The following is a 16,168-nucleotide window of genomic DNA, read 5'->3' on the forward strand; positions in this document are numbered from 1 at the left end:
CAAGCCAAGTGATTTAGAAATGCACACCAAGTTCACGAGGAAAAATCACAAACTTCACTAAAACATAATCCAAATTACACTAAAATTCATATGCAATGAAGAAAAAAGTACCAAACAGGGTTGATCCAGGATGAAGCTCCTCTCTGTCTTGCAGGTGTGAAAGAACCACCTTTAGATTGACCTCTTCCTCTTGAAATTACCCTTCTAACCCCAATTAATAATTAATTTTATCCATGAATTTAGGCTTGATCTGAATGATCCAACCATATAGATAGAAAGAGGAGGTTGAGATGAGAAAATTCATAAAAAATCACCTCAATCGGACTTCAGGATCAAAAGGTTATCAATAAATGAATTTTGACCAATAAAAGCCGTTGGATCAATACTCATTTATTTAATTAATTTTTTTCTTTACACACAATGATGTGTCGATGGCGGATTGGTGGGCAAAATTTCAACTTCATTTGGCGGGTTGATCCTCTGACCGCCACGTATCCCCTGGCAGAAATAGAAAGGAATGATAAAAAAAGGAAAATACATATCAAATGCACTCACCTGTGCATTTTCATTAATGCTACCCAATCCTAAGCGTCCACGTCACCATCTGTGCCCGCTTTTTGTATGCGTTCACATGCGGTGAACTTACCGCTCTCAAACTGAAAGAATTCGGGTAGCTTTTAAGCCGTCTGATTCGCATCTGACGGCTCAGACTTGGCCACGTGGCTACCCAAAAATTTCCTTTGATGTTTTGCGTTTAAGTCCTTCCTATAGATTGTATGCACAATTTGACGCTGCCCAAAAGTATTTATGTATATGCCCCTCCGCTTTTTCTCTACTCCATTTTTCCTTAAAAGACCATGAAAAAATCCTGATTAATTTCTATAAAACCTTACAACTATTTTAATTGCCTGCAACCACAACAGAGAGCTATTTTAAGGGCATAATTGCAACAAAAAATTTAAGAAAAACCCCACCAATTTTATAAAAATTTAAACACTCTTATTTTCCTTATGAATATACTTTTTTCCATTTAAAATTTTATTTCTTCCTCCAATAAATTCCCAATAAATGAAATAAAATCCTAGAAAAATCAGTAATTCGTCTCCACGTCAATTAACATTAAAATTAATGTTTAACCTTCCATTTTCATTTAAACACAAATTAAAAAGATCAAATAAATTCCATAAAGTTCATAAATTAACAGAAAATTAGGGAAAAATCAGAATTCATTTGGAAAAATTAATTAACATGTAATATATGATAACAGCCCCATTTTAAACTCTTTAAATTCATAAAACTGTGCTAATTGCTTGAAATAAATTCCAAATTTTGGGTGTTATCACTCTCCATTCCTGTCACTCTTTGCATTATCGTTATTTTATTCTCGCATTCACTCGCTTTTCTCAAGCCCGAATAATCACTATCTACTAACTACTCTCCTCGACTTAATATCACTATCTCACCTCTATTTTCTTGTCACTTGATTTTGTATTTAGTAAGTATATTTTTTCATCGCGACAATCACCATATTAAGAATATTAAATCCTTAATCACCATTCCTTGTGGAGATGAGCCGTACTCATCAGTAGATAAGATTACTGAGTACATGTTGATATTTTTATTGAATCAATTTAAAAATACCAATGACAAGTTTAAACTCTAATTTTGAGATTATCAAGGGTGCATATGTTTTTGGGCCCCCTACAAACCACTCATGGGCCTCTCCCCTTTCTTCTATTGGTCTCTCAAAAGGCTTGCCTTCTATTGAGTTTGGATGATGAAGATATCCTCTAAAATTTCATGTATTGATATTCGAGGGAACGATGAGGTGATCCAATGTTCTGACGACTGTAGATGTATCTAGAGGATATATTCATGAATGAATTGAAGAAAAGCATCAGAGGAAAGACATTGATATGAAAGTCAGTTCCGTGTAAGGGGATATGATCATCTACAGATTTTTTTCTAAACTGGAATTCTTCACCCATGATTTAAAATTTTCCACTGTGTTTAATCATTCAAAGATCAACACCCTAGACTAAGAAATCCCAACATTAGATTGGAAGCAAAGTTTTTTATTCATTACATCTTTCTGGTTTTGGTGATAAGTTTTAAATTTTGGGAGCAGGAAAAGGGGAGAGTAAAAATTATATCAGGAATGAGGTAAAGATTAAGTGAACTGATGAATTTTCAAAGTGGACTATGCATTTTTCACCCATATTCAATGGGTTTGACTATATGGTCGACAGTGGAAATAATTGAATTATAACTCGCCACTCATGTGGCATATAGAAAAACATATTCTCTATAACTATTCAAAAAAGACATCAAGGCTCACCTACAAAAAATAGATTTTCATATCTATTTTTTATTTATAACCTAAAACAAATATTTATAAATTTGATCTCTCACATTGTAAGATGATAGTGTTGGATATCCAGCTAAATTTTCTTGAATATTCAGAAGTTCCTTAATATAGAGAAATATTTCTTTACTTGAATTTATATCTTTGTGAAGACATTAATATTAATTTATTACACAGTTATAGCCTAGGGAAAGACAGACATCATAAAATAGATAGTGATAATTTGGTAAACTTATGCCTTATTTAATAAGTTATTCTTATTTTTAAATACATATTATACATTATTTATGATAAAATTTCAACTTAAATATTGCATGTCAAGCAATCATTTATTGAATTTACTAATCCTCTAGACTAACACCAATGGATTTAAGATAATCGTGGATTACCGTTACTATTTTCATAGATTTATTTATTGAAATGTAGCATTTAGGGAGCTAGAGACTTTCAATTCTGGATGTAAATGGAGACAATGAGGAGAATAAGCCATGATATGGATCAGAATAAAAAGCCAAATATTCAAGGAGGAGAAAATTCCCAACCCGGACCTCTATAGAGACCATGTCAAACAAAGACATTATTTATGGAACTAAGTCCATAAATTAAAATTTGCAAGATGCTTTACTATTGGAGGATAAACACAAATGTGGAGCAAATCTCAATTTTGAGATATTAAAACTTTCTAATTCCTTGGAATAGGCGCCAAGGGTTGAGAAAGTTAGGGCTACTCTATTTTTTTTCTTGCCTCGTCTTTCTATCATATCCTCAAATTGTGTCCCAATACATTGAGGGTATCCTTAGTGCATCATTTTTTCTTGGTCCTACAGTTTCTTAAGCGTGTCAGATTGAGAGAGCAGTGATCCAAATTCATTGATATGGAAAAAAATTAGAAAGAAGACCATGTTGGTCCTTAATTGACGTGACAAAGGTATTGTATGTTATTCTCAAATTTTTGCATGTTTTTCTCTCTATGTTATCATTCCATAAGAAACATACATTTTCATTGTATCACCAATAGAGAAAAAAGGTTTTTTTTGGTACACCTAAAATAAACATACATTTTTGTCCTGTAGCAAAAGGTTCAACATTTTTGGTACACGCCTTCTTGTAGCCAATTCAGCATCCCAAACTGTTGCACGCAACATGTGAATCTAGATAAACTATCTATTTCTAATTCAGTTCTTGCCTAAAAAATTCCCAAAACATTTGTAAAAATATTTTAAATTGATAATAATTTGTCAAAAATAAACTAAGGGTTATTTTAGATTTGTAAATTAGTTTATTGTAGTTTGTTTTTTTTGAAATTAATTCATGTAAAATCAATAAAAATGTAAAAATAAATTTGTTAAATGAAAATTTGCTTTTTGAATACCAGCCCTTGCGTACTTAACCCTTACTCGCGATGTACTAAGTTATCATATATTTCATTGAATAATTAGTACCTGATACATTTGAATCCTAGATTTTTGTTTAAAAAGTAGAGTTGTTTCAAAGGAACAAGTGTCTTTTGATTAGTACCCTTTATTTTTTAAAACACATTCTCCATAAGTGCAGAAACAAGCGGAGAAGTCTGTATGAGTATTATTCACTTTTGAATTATTTTTACTTTATTTTTATGCACAATTTTTATATTACAGTCAAAGAATTTTTAGCTGTTTTTTTACTATTACCAAAGCTACATTTCAACAAAATTAAAGCAAAGTGGCAGAGTGAGAAGCTAGAGATCTGACTCAACTGGACAAAGAGAAGACCATGATTAAACAGTAAACACAGAAAGGAACTGAAGGAAAAATCTCAGATAAAAAATTTACAAGAAAGAATAATGTTTAAATATGATAAAACCATGATTAATTAAACTCCTACTTTTTATAGGTTATCTGAGGAATCTTTTTGATTTTTAGCAGAATTTCATATCTGTTTTTATTCTCAGAGTATTTCTGGGTTTACTATTGAAATTGAAAAAATAAAAATATTTGCTTCTTACATACAGAGAGATTAATTAATAATGGCACAATTTTATGAGAAATTCAAATTTTAGGTCATTTTTTGCATAAATTTTATCCTTTAGTGAACAAAATGCATCTAGGAAAGATATTCCATTTTTTGTGAAATATATGATTGTTATTTTAGTGAAGCTTGGAAATAATTTAAAGATATGAGAAGGAAATGCCGGCATCAGTGAATTGAAATATTGTTAGTCTGCTCAATGTTTTTATGATGATATAACATATGCTGTTAGAAGAAAAGTGGATATTAATAAAAGAGGTTAATTTTATTATGATTAATATGATGAAGTTTATGCTCTAATGGAAAAAAAATTGCATAAAATGATCTACATCATTTATGTTTAAAGCAAAAAGGGAGGAACATGAATCAAAATGGGAGGAACATGAGGAGTTGTTCTACATACCAGAGGAAGATAGGCTGAAAAGGATATGAATAGCACAGGATGGAGAAAGACAAACAAGAAGATAGATGATTTGGCAAAATTTATGAAAATTACAATATTATAGCTCAGTTGTTGTGAAAGCCAAAAATTTCACTCATTTTTTATAGCAGGGATCATGATGGTGGCTCATGTAGATATGAAATAGAGGCAAATGCCCTTAACTAAAATTAAGCTCAACATTAATGAGAGTACACGCTATAACCATGGGCCCAAAGCTTTGATCCAATCAAAGCCAAACCACATTTAAACTCAACCGGAGATCCACTATCAGTATCATCCACCTTATTAGTTCCACTCCATAAAACTATAACTATCAACCTGTAAAAAATTATAATCCTAATCCCACTGAGCTTAAAACGCAGATGATGGAGCAGAAAAACAAGACCATGACTGAGGTGATGGAGCAGAAAAAATAAGATGATGATAGAGATGATGATGAACATGATAAAACTGATAAGAAAAAAGTAAAAAGACAAACAGAAAAATCATAAAGGAGGAGGCAGTGAAAAGTAACTAGAGCAAATGAAGGATATTAGTTTTGAGGCGTCGAGTAAGCAAGTATGCACTGGAGGTAGATAGAATGTAGAGATCATCAAGGAACTGCCTCTTCCAACCATCCTGAGGCAACTTAAGGGGTTCATTGGCCATGGGTTTCTATTGGAGGTTTATTAAGGATTTTACAAACAAATAAAAGCCTTCTCTCTAAAGATATTGATGCTATTCTAAATTTTAAACCCCAAAATAGATTTGAGGAAATAAAGAAAGCACTGATACAAGTACATATATTACAATCTTGATATTGAAGCTTTCCTTCTGCACAAATGTCTGACTCTTATGATTAAGCAGTTGGAGCAGTTTCATGCCAGAATCCATGGAAATTTATTATTGTAGTAAGACCTTGATGGATGATCAATGTAATTATTCAAATAAAAATGAATCACCTAAATTTTTTTTTTTTTTTAAATTTAGGTCATATTTGCTTTGAAGTAAAATAGCTTTAAAACAGATCATGTTGATATGTAATTTTACTTGATAAAATCTGTTAAACCTAGTTTTATTAGCTGGATATTACCATTTAAGAAGTTTTATATAAAAATTATAGATAAAAGTGATGTGAAAATGTGTATTTTGGCCATCTTTATTGAATTTGTTTTAGAGATTATTCAAAATTTTTATTTAACTTGTTTTCTATTTTATTCATTTATTTATTCTATATAATGCTATTTTCAAGTAATTTATATTTTATCTATTTAAGATCTTACATAGATCATTGAAAACAAATTAGAGGGAGGTGTTTTAGAAAATATCAATAAGAATCCAACATGAATTAATATACCTTCTTGTAAATGACATATAAATACCTCACAGCTCTTAGTGAATAAAATGGGCTTCACCAACTAGACCACTCTTTTTTGAGGCTTGATTCTTAGATCTAGATTGAGGATCGAGATTAAATGCTTTCAGTTTTTTCAAAATCAGTGGAAACCATTTTCTCAAAAAATCTGTGGTTTTTAAGAGCTCTGAAAATTTTCATTCTTATGATAAATTTTAAACAAAAAGTGGAAACACAAATTTTCAGAATCATGGCTTTTAAAAGCCTTTTAATGTACGCATGTCAAGGATACCTTTGATATAAAAATGTGTGAACTCATGTTATGATAGTCTAGACTTTTTTAAAAATCTTCTGATTGTTTTACTTCACGGATATAGTTGAAATACAATATTGATGTACTTTTAATTTTAAATTGGGATTAGGAAAAGGTTAAAAGGGTTAGAGAGAGAGTGAGTGGCTTGCCTTCATCTGACCTTCTTCATCATTGATATATTCCTAACCTTTTTTTTTTGGATTCTTCACCTTGTTCTCCCATTCTTTTGGTATTCTTATTCTTCTTGGTTTTTCTCTTCTGATCTTTTTCTGGTGCTTATTATCACTTTTGATCCTCTTTGCCAATCAACCTTCCACTGCCTCTTATCTATGTATCTCTCTCTCTCTCCTGATCTTCTTTGCCTATCAATTGTCTAATCCCTTATATCTCTCTCTTTTGATCTTGTTTGGTAGTCAATCTTATGTTTCCACATCTCTGTCTTTCTCTCTCGATATCTCTTTTTCTGTCTCTGTCTCTCTCTCTCGTTCTCTTTTGCACTATCTCAATTTACCTCTCTCTTTTTATTGGATATTTACCTTGTTGACTAACCCAATGTAAGATTATTATCATTTTTTCCATGGTGGATGATTTCACGTTAGTAATAATGTGCTAGGGGGCATTATTTTTAGTCCCTATAAAGGAGAACACATTGGAAGACCCAACACCATACTTACCTGACATTTGAGGTTCCTGCACTATAGAGGGAACCAAAGGCTTGCTGGATCCATTCTATAGCCATAGGATTCAAGGAGCTTAGTTGGCCTTATTAAGCTATCATGGCACCTATAGGTATGCTCCTAGTTCCATCAATCGGTATCAGAGCAGGTTTTACCTCTAGAGGCAATTTTAGGGCTGTTTGCAAGTTGACACCAAGGCTCCTATGACGGCACCCTTGTTAGACCATTTTCTGGAATGAAAGAAGGGCTTCTGCTTGAGAGCAACCCATTTGGGGCTCGCTTAGATAGCCCGATAAAGCGTGGCCCCTCAGATCACTACTTGAAAACAGCCCAACATGCCGCTTCCGAACATGGCACACACAACCCAAATAAGAAAAATATGTATAACATATAATTTGCAGTATTACATTCATACATTGGATTTTTATATACATTAAAATTATTATAATTTCATGTTACATAGTAAAAATTAAATAAAATTTTATTTATTATATTTGATTTTTCTGCAAGCATAAATCTACAATTTAATTGAAATTTTTGGTATTTTAACTTGTTTTAGAAGAATAGAGTGATTTTTTGTAATTTTTTAGGTGAAATAGGATATATAATGAAGGTGATTGAGAAGCATATGGCATATATCCAAATATTTCTTGAACATGCATCAAATAAAATTGCACACAAGCAGAGGCATTTTCATGCGAATTTTGTGGAGAGGGAGAAGGGCAAAAGGATCAAATGCCTTAGATTGCTCCAGATTCAAATGTTGATATCTGAAGATCCAACCGTCGGATTGAGCTCAAATTTGAGGGCTAGTTTTTCATTGAATCCTCTTTCCATCTGTATGGATGGATTGAAATAAATATCTCTAAAAATAAAAAACTAAGGAAAACTTAGGGGTGAAAGTAGAATTATCTCATCCCTCTACCCTTGGTATAATTCCTAAGTTTCTCTCTCAATTTCATTCTTGGATACTCCACCATAATCTGCACTTAGAGGGGAGCTCTCATTTTGTCTTGGTATTGTATTTTATTTTTAGTTTCTTTCTTCATTGATCTTGATTTATGTTCTCCTAAATCGCCTTGGCTAGGGCAAAATGTACTTGGCCTTGTATTGATTCAAGAAGGAATTTAATTAATGATTCAATTCTATGATCAGGTGGAATAATATCCTATACATTAGATAGATTATCTATTCATTAATTTCCTCTAAATCACCAGATTCTTCATCAACCATTAATGTTTAAAAAACCTATATTAAGTGCTCTCCTTGCCTCATTGCACTTCTGATAATGGATCTTCTTTTGAGGATCAGGGTGAATGAAGTGTGGACCTATATTCTTTTCATTTTCTCTCATCTCTCCTACCTCCCTCATCTCAATTGTTTTCCCTTATGATCTCTAAGGATCTACCCTTTTATTTAGGACGAAAATCACTAGAGATCATCCCTCTTTAATCTTGGAGACCTTATATTCCTTCAAGATCATATCTAGTAAATATTAAATCTATTAAAACACTATTCTATTTAGCATGAATGAATGCCCTGAAGTCTGCCTACTTGTGCACGACCCCCCTACTTATCATGTACATCTTAAGATAGAGGGTTCATTATAAATATTATCATATAATTTGATTACAAACAATGATAGTAATTAACCTAGTTAATTATAAAAAAATTAAGCGTATCATGGAGCATAGCTTCCTATGATTCCGTTTCTCACAAGCCAAGCTTAGTTGATCTCAATGCTCCACCTTAAGGGCCTTAGTGAACCATTCTGGACTCTCTCCTATCTCTCCTGCCTTTCTCTTATCTCTCCTATGTATGCCTCTTCTCTTCTCTTTAATGATAAAGAAATAGTGTTATCGAATTCCATAAGGAGGAATGTCAGGTAGCTAGTATGCTTGAGTCTAAGATAAAAAATGTGAACTTATTAGTTCAGGATGATAGGAACCATCATTCAAGGACTTTGCAGACCAAAAACCATGTCGCAAAGGGACATAACAATGCTGAAAAATTGGTCCCCAATGTGAAGTGTGTCTTCTGCAGAAAGCTAGGAAATACAGAAAAATTACTCAAGAGAAGTCATGGTTGGGCAAGCATCAGTCAAGTAATATTTCCTACGTAACAACTCATGAATCAAGTATCGCATATGTTCCTTAACATAATTGATGGATTGATTTTTGTGCCACTGCACACATTTCAAAATCCTTGTAGGGATTTCACACAAGGCAATACCCAACTGAAAGTGAAGCATTCCCTATCTCTCATAATAGGATGTAGGTGCATTCCAAATTTGTAGGAGATTTCTGCCTCACCATGGGCACCAAAGAACTACTAATTTTGAAAGATTATTTTTTATTCCATCTATAACCTAACTGGTTAAATAAAACCATAGAGTATCTTTTGCTCTATCTAGAATGGTGGTGCACAGCAGGGGAAGATGACAGTTACTTTAGGGATCTCGTTGTGATTCCCACATTATGTTATGGAGCTCTCTTTGAATTTCCTATTTTGTTAGTATTTTGGGTTTTTTCTTTGTAATTCCCAACATCACAAGGAGAAGGTTATAAAAGCTCCCTCCCTCGATGTAAATGGTGGTGAATTTTGAATAGAGAAAATCTTCATTTTCACCGTGTGGGCTTCCTGCCGCCGTGGTGCCGCCATGCCACCGTCATGCTACTACTCCCGTGCCAAGCTCTACTCCTCGCATTTGCGACGAGCTGTTGTTATCATCGGCGTCATTTTCGTCGTCTGCAATTTGTAGCCTTCATCTTCACAAACACCACCACTGCTCACCGCCGTCATCCTGCATCATAGAATGTCTTCAATGAGGTTAAATACTCCTATTCATACAATGATAATATACAGATTAATCAAACTTAATATTGCTTCAATTGAACTACCCACTTCTCTGGTAAGCTCGAATTAGAGGACAAGAATTGCATAAGATTCTGGTATTGTATGGGCATAGAAGGTTGGAATATATATCCCAAGTAAGAGAGGAAAGAATAGTGAAGGAGGCACTTTTAGGTTCCATGGATTTCACTATCTTTCGCAATTGAGTTCATTGTATGAAGAGTAAGACAATCAATGTCATTAGGAAATGTCAATAGATGCTAACATCTGCTATATCTGATTCACATTGATGTGTGCTGATTCTTTGACCCTTGATTTATGAGCTCACATTATTTTTTACCTCCATAGATAATTACTCTCGATACACATATATCTACTTCATTCGCGAGAAATTTAATGTCTTTTCAATGTTTAAGGATTTCAAATTTGAGGTAAAAAAGCAACTGGGTAAATCCGTCAAATCAGTTTAATATGAAAGAAGAGGCAAGTACTATGATCGGTACACTTTAAGGGGACAAATGCCAAGACCATTTGCCCTATTTCCAAAGGATCATGGCATACTTCCACAATCTACCTTGCTAGCGTGACCCAAAATGAATTAGGTTTGATCTAGTCATCTTATTAGAAGAAGGTTGTGCTAGTAGGAGCATACTCAGGGACCTTTCCTTTGAGGAGCTGGTAGAAAATACTATGGAACCTCATCATCAGACACATGATATTGGTAGATGCCCTTCTTAAGTGCTCACACATACTTACCAGTTATTATTCAAACAAAGGCTAAAATTTCAAATGTAAGCATGCCTGTCTCACAATAACCTCAGACAGAACAATTAGAGGAACCTTGAATAGATGAACATCTACATCAAAGTAGAGATGTTATCCTAAGAAGATTTACTAGATAACGAAGGCCAGCAATTCCATCAGATTATATTGTATAATTATCAAGTGAAGATATGGGTCATGGGAAAAATGACCCTAGGATATTTTCCCAAGCTATGAATTCTAGAAACTTTGATCATTGAGTTAAAGCAATGAAGAAGGAGCTTGAATCGACCGACCCCACCCAAATTTGGGTAATTGTGGACTTACCATTATGGAAGAAACCAATTGATTGTAAGTGGGTTTACAAGACTAAGCTTAACCCTCATGGAACTATTGCGTGCTATAATGATATACTTGTTGTGAAAGGGTTTACAAAGAGGGAAGGCATTGACTCTTATGAGACCTTTTCTCCTGTCTCATCAAAGGACTCATTCTGAGAATAACAAATTTTGTAGCTAAATTTAACTTGGAGCTACATCAAATGGATGTGAAAACAACTTTCCTGAATGATGAGTTGAAGGATGAAGTATACTTGCAACAACCTCAAGGTTTTAGGTCAGTGAGAAAGAAAATATGATATTCCTGCTGCATATAATTTTATATGGGCTAAAGAAAGTTTCCAACCTATGGTGCTTCAAATTTGATCGTCTTCTCACTTTGGCTTTAAGGAAAATATTTTTGATTAATGTATATACATCAAGGAAAGTGGGCGTAGCTGGATTTTTCTGGTACTCAATGTTGATGATATATTGTTTGCTACTTACAGTTTTAGTTTGTTGGAAGAGACAAATGATTTCCAACCATTTGAAATTGAAATTCACCAAGATAGATACCTAGGCACAATAGGACCATAGCAAAGGTCCCATATATTAAATGGGTTATGGAGGTTTTTGATAGAAAACTGCTCTTCAGGAAAGACCCCTATTGTAAATGGCAACAAACTACAAAAATTCGAAGGGCCTCATTCTATGAGGAAAGACTTGCTATAAAAGACAAACCACATATTGAAGTTGTTGAATCTCTCAACTATCTCCAAACATATACACAACCTGATCTTGCTTTTGTCACTAAGTATCTTGGAAGATACCAAAGTGACTTGAACTCATGTAACACCAATCTATAAATAAGGTTCTACATTATCTTGAAGTAACAAAGGATTGTATGCTTATGTGTACAAGAACAAATAATTTCGAAGTTGTGGGATTCTTAGAATGAAACTTTCTTGAATGATTATTTTCATGAAAATCTACGTCTCGTTATATTCTCGTACTTGCTTGAGGATCTGTCTCATGATCTAGTACCAATTTGAAGATGAACATGGCATCTATGATATAAGCTGAGAATATGACTTGTTTCCGTGCATCATCACAAGACATATGGTTGCAGAGCTTCATGGCACATCTTGAAGCTGTTTGCCCCATAAAGAATTCCATACTGATGTATTGTGATAACGCAGCTGCTGTAAGGTTATCCAATAACAACAACAGCTCAAGTGCATGTACACACTTGGATGTAAAGTTCTAGTTTTTAAAAGAGAGGGCCAGAGATCGATCATATTATATTAAGCATATAGGGATTGTTTCAATGCTATCTGACTTGCTTACTAAGGTGTTGCCACCTGGTACCTATTGTGGATATGCCTCAAGTGTGAGTCAGACTAGTTTCCCTAGATTTGTATAGTGGGAGTTTTCACTTAAGATATTTATGTATTCACATGATATCACTTTGTATCTCTGTTCAATTCTACATAGTCATGGTTTTTTTAACAATTTTTTTGAATGAAAACCCAAATTCCTGTCATGAAAATATGAGTTTATCCAATATCATAAAAATTGATATTTAATGTCTTACACATGTATTTAGTGCACAGTTTGGACTTATAAAAGTTGCGTGATCCAAAGAGGGAGCCACATGCTTGATGGAGCTATTCAAGGAGCTGAGGTAGACCTATTTTACTATGCCGACACCTACATGTATGCTCCTAGATCCATCATCTCTAACTCTCTCCTTTCTGATCTTATTTGCCACTGAATCTTTTATTACCTCTTCTCTCTTTTTATCTTTCAATCTTCTTCTTTTGTGTAAGTCATGTTGTCTATGACCAGGGCCAAAATCCTGCAACCCTGCAACATTGTTCTCGTCAATGATAAATCTACTAACCATAAAAAATAACATGCAATTGGTGGATTCAGGAAAATTTCAAATATGTAACAGATAAAAGATATACCTAAAAATTCACCAATAATCCTGAATCTGTAAAACCTTATCAGAATTAATTAATGAAATCAATCATATATTCTAATCGTACATTTTAATCTTGTGAGAAGAGAATCACACATAAAGGAAATGCATATTAAAAAATAGAAGAATTAATGAAATTCATTTATATTCTAGAAAACTAGAAAGTACATTAAAATTCCTTCAATCTTAGTCTGATCATCCTTGCTAACCCGACTCTATCTCAAGAAAAAAAGAGAGTTTTTCTCCAGAAATACCCAAAATTTACAGAAGAAAAAATATCAAAAACATGTGGGTAAGATGTGGAAACTTTTATTTCTTCTAAAAGTTAAGCAAGGTGAGAAATGATAAAAATTTTGACTATCATTTGCAGCCTAATACTGAAAGATGAATGAAATGTGTATAATTTATCAGGGAATTCAATACAGTGTGGAAGCAAGAGAAAGAATGGAGGAAAGAGTAAATGAGATGATAGAGGAAAGAAGCGAGATGTAAATTAAAACAAAATCAATTAATCTAGAAGGGTTCACAACCCTTACATAGGAACACACTCAAGACACAAAAAATTCAGGATAACTATTGGGCACAAAAAAATATAGGCAAGCATGAATCATAACTTGAATTTGTGAAAAAAACACACAGCACGGAAGAAAGAACAACAAAAAAAAGAATAAGAAAAAAATTTAATATACACCAAAAAAATTTTAAACAAAAAATTCTCTAATAGACACCAAAATCGTGGATTTCACATTGTTTCAACTTCATTGATGATCCTTCTCTTCATATACAGCTGAGTAGAGACTCTTCCAGCTCGGTTATGTATATATGACAAAAAAAGAAGATATTCATGTACATAATAACTTATTATTTCTCTTACTTCATCTTTGCTTCATTAATTTGAGCTATTTATTTATTGATCGTGCATATCAAGAATACTTTGGAGTATTGTAAAAGTTTGGAGGGGTCTTGTGATTCTCATTATCTTTAGTGGATGAAGTTGATTTATTTATGTCAACTTGAATGAATGTCATGTAATGTTCTACGCCAGCTAGTAAAATTTCCTACAGTTTCTTCAAAAAAAAAATTATTTCTACAGAAGCTCAAAGGTTGCATTTTGGGATATTTCATATTTTTTAAAAAAAAATCATTCTAAACAAAGTGAAATCTGACACCACATTTCCCTCAATATTAGACATTTATATAGTAGTAAAAGTTTAATGCCAATGTGGAGGAAAAATACAGGGGCTTAAATTGAAGAGAACCAACTAGGTCACTTAGAGAGAATCCTTGATTTATTATTTGGGTAAATAAAACCTGGATATCCCAAGATGTAAACAAGTTACAATTGCTTCCTCATGTTATGGAAATATATGTGGCCGGGAAGTCAATCACACATTCTGCATCTCGTTCAATATTCATTAATAGAACATATTCATTATAGTGCACGTGTGATGCTCATAATGAAGTCCATGAATACATGATCGGACTTAGTGAATTATGATGAGATCGTAATACAGAGATCACTAGTCTTTAAGCATGTGTTCTAAACATTCCTATTCAAAGGATACGCGAGAAGGACATCAAAGTATCCAGATAGAATAGCACTATCTAGCCTCACTCATATGATGAGTATGGCCGGTCCCCTAGCCATTAGTGTGGTGACACTAAGGATAGATAGTGGGTGCTTTTTAGTGGAAAGAGTTCACTGAATTGATCCGTACGAATCCCTGAATGGTATTATACCGAACTGTCAATCAGGTTGATTCACGTCACAGTTGTGTAGGTGGTCCTTAGACCTGAGACACCAAAGACGTCTTGTAGACGGACGGTTGTACTTTGGCTATGGCCAACGAGTCTCTAATCATGGGATTCTAAACGGTCTTAGTTCGGGTGCATCAAGAAGTACACGAAGGCGATTGAGTGGTCAAGATGGGATTTTCCACCCTCGTTATAAGAGGTGACAACTCAAGGAAGACGATGCAATGAAGTCCTTGGCCAAGGTAGTGAAATATCGGAGAAGAGTTTTCCGATGATTTCCGAATGCATCAGTACTAACTCGGATGATCGATTAGGGTTGGACAGTTGACCATACCCTAAGTCGTCCAAGGAGTGTCAAGTGGATGAGGGATTATACATACATGATAATCGACGATGAACAAGTTCCATGAATCGATACACACTCCTTTGTATCTTCTAGGACACGAGGTGTAGCTTGGCACCCCATGTGTCGGAGTCTCAACCTATCGATTGGGTTAAATCAATCCGACATTAATTAATCTATATGATGATATAGTTAATTAATTTGGAAGGCCAATAAAGGTTATTGGGCTGTTGGAGTCATTAATTAGACTGATACATGGGCCTAGAGGGTCACACGCAAATGGTCTTTTGGACGTTGGAAGATATACTTAAGTTTTGGGGGTTTTTATGAAAAATACCCACTTAGTATAAATAGGGGAAGGCCCTGAACGAAATTCACCCAGGCCAGAATTGTTCACGGGCTCTTCCCCTTCTTCTCCACTCTCCCCACACCCCCTCTCTATCCCTAATGTGATCGGGATAACGTAACGACGTCGACGGAGATAGAACGGGGCTCGTCTACGAGAAGGAGGAGATCCGACGCACCGAGGACCGCGTGGATACGTCTAGAGGCTGCACACTTGAGCAGCTCGACTCGTCTCGCTCCAGGAACGAAGAAATCACGAATAAGATTTGTGCAAAGGTACGCTGTTTTAATAGTTTTTGTCGATGCTGTTCGATTAGCAAAAAGACTTCCGCTGCGCATCGTTTTGTATTGTTCATCCAGAACTAGGCCTCTAGAACCCAACAATATGATTGTACAGCCTCGAGCCCACGACACAAAGAATTTAAGAACATGAGATACAACAGTTTTATTGGATGAATGAATATTTAAAACATGCAATAATGCATACATTGAAATAAATTGAAGAATTTGAAGAAGACCCACATTTTACGTGTTCTTCATCTTCTATCAGATTCCTGAGAGGTGGGAAAAAAGGTAAATCATGTGTGTCCAAATTTTCTTATTTCACATGTGAATCATGCGCGCCTCTTATTTTTTGGCTCTTAGAATCAACATTCACTCTTGGTTATAAAT

This window comes from Wolffia australiana, chromosome 6 (genome assembly GCF_029677425.1).
Source record: "Wolffia australiana isolate 7733 chromosome 6, ASM2967742v1".
Lineage (NCBI taxonomy): Eukaryota > Viridiplantae > Streptophyta > Magnoliopsida > Alismatales > Araceae > Wolffia > Wolffia australiana.